Source organism: Charadrius vociferus, unplaced genomic scaffold (genome assembly GCF_000708025.1).
Source record: "Charadrius vociferus isolate BGI_N301 unplaced genomic scaffold, ASM70802v2 scaffold695, whole genome shotgun sequence".
Classification (NCBI taxonomy): Eukaryota; Metazoa; Chordata; class Aves; order Charadriiformes; family Charadriidae; genus Charadrius; species Charadrius vociferus.
Window position 1 is genome coordinate 12,976 of NW_009648339.1, and position 2,304 is coordinate 15,279.

Consider the following 2,304-nt stretch of genomic DNA (forward strand, 5'->3'; position numbering starts at 1 on the left):
TTGGGGACACTCTTCCCTGCCCCATTGGGGACATAGGGCCACCCTTGGCTTGGGGGGACACTTGGGGACACTGTCCCCTGCCCCACTGGGGACATAGGGCCACCCTTGGCTTGGGGGGACACTTGGGGACAGTTGGGGACACTCTTCCCTGCCCCATTGGGGACATAGGGCCACCCTTGGCTTGGGGGGACACTTGGGGACACTGTCCCCTGCCCCACTGGGGACATAGGGCCACCCTTGGCTTGGGGGGACACTTGGGGACAGTTGGGGACACTCTTCCCTGCCCCATTGGGGACATAGGGCCACCCTTGGCTTGGGGGGACACTTGGGGACACTGTCCCCTGCCCCACTGGGGACATAGGGCCACCCTTGGCTTGGGGGGACACTTGGGGACACTGTCCCCTGCCCCACTGGGGACATAGGGCCACCCTTGGCTTGGGGGGACACTTGGGGACACTGTTCCCTGCCCCACTGGGGACATAGGGCCACCCTTGGCTTGGGGGGACACTTGGGGACACTGTTCCCTGCCCCACTGGGGACATAGGGCCACCCTTGGCTTGGGGGGACACTTGGGGACACTGTCCCCTGCCCCTGTGGGGACATAGGACTGCCCTTGGCTTGGGGACACGACTGGGGACACTGTCCCCTGCCCCAGTGGGGACATAGGGCTGCCCTTGGCTTGGGGACACATTTGGGGACGCTGTCCAGTGTCCCAGCAGGGATGTAGGGACACCCTTCGCTTGGGGACGTGCTCGGGGACGTTCTTGGGGACACTGTCCCCTGCCCTAGCAGGAGCGTGGGGCCGCTCTTGCTTTGGGGACACACCCAGGGGACTCTTGGGGACATTGTCCCCTTCCCCAGTGGGGACACGGGGGCTGCCCTTGGCCTGGGGACATGCTGGGGACACACTGTCCTGTGCCCTGACGGGGAATTAGGGCTGCTCTTGGCTTGGGGACACGCTTGGTGGCACTGTCCCCCCTGCCCCTGTGTGACACGGGTGTCCCCTCAGCTCGGTGACATGCTCCAGGCAGCGTTGGGGACCCTGTCCCCTACCTCGGGGTGACCTGGGGTCCTCTCAGCTTGGGGACGTGCCAGTGACCCCTGTCCCCTACCCTGGGGGTCCCCTTCATTTGGGGACACGCTCCGGAGTGACCTGTGGAGGTGTCCCCTCAGTGTGGGGACCTGAGGTGACACTGGAGTCCTCTGGGCACGGCCAAGGACCTGTCCCCATCCCTGGGGGGACACTTGGGGGACGGGTGTTGGTGTCCCTCTGGGTTGGGGACGTGTGACATGTGTCCCCAAGTGTCCCTGTGGGCTGGGGGTGTGCCACGGGAGGGGGGATGTCGGTGTCCCCTCGACTTGGGGACGTGCTTTCGGCGCTGCTGGGGACCTCTCCCCTCCCCTGGGGTGTCCCCTGGGTTTGGGGACATGGGGGGGGGTGGACATTGGGGTCCCCTCAGCCTGGGGACATGCCCTGGGTGGCACTGGGGACACGAGTTTCCGCTCTGATGTGACGCTTTGAGGGGGGGGTATTGGGGGTCCCTTTGGTTTGGGACAACATCTGGGGACAGTTGGGGACACTGTGACCCCCTCTGGGGTGACACGGGGAGATTTTGGGGTCCCCTTGGTTTGGGGACATCACCTGGGTGCCGGTGGGGACCCCGTGTCCTCTGGGGTGACACGGAGGGGTGTCCCCTTGGGTTGGGGACCCTTTCTGGGTGCCCCCTTGGTTTGGGGACACTTTCTGGGGGCTGTTGGGGACCCCGCGTCCTCTGGGGTGACACGGGGGATGTCCCCTTAATTTGGGGACATTATGTGGGTGCCGTTGGGGACCCCGTGTCCTCTGGGGTGACACGGGGGGGATATGGGGAGTCCCCTTGGTTTGGGGACAAGGTCTGGGGACAGTTGGGGACCCTTTTGGGGTGACACAAGGAGGTATGGGGGGGCATCCTCTTAATTTGGGGACAAACTCTCAGCACCTCTGGGGGACCCCGTATCCTCTGGGGTGGATTTTTGGGGTCCCCTTAATTTGGGGACATTATGTGGGTGCTGTTGGGGACATCGTGTCCTCCGGGGTGACACAGTGGGGTGTGGGGTCCCCGTAATTTGGGGACAAGCCCTGAGCGCCCCGGGGGACACGGCTGGGGGGCGGTTATGAGGTGTCCCTTTGGTTTGGGGACATCATCTGGGTGCCGGTGGGGACCCCGTGTCCTCTGGGGTGACACAGGGGGGTGTCCCCTTGGTTTGGGGACATCATCTGGGTGCCGGTGGGGACCCCATATCCTCTGGGGTGACATGGTGGGG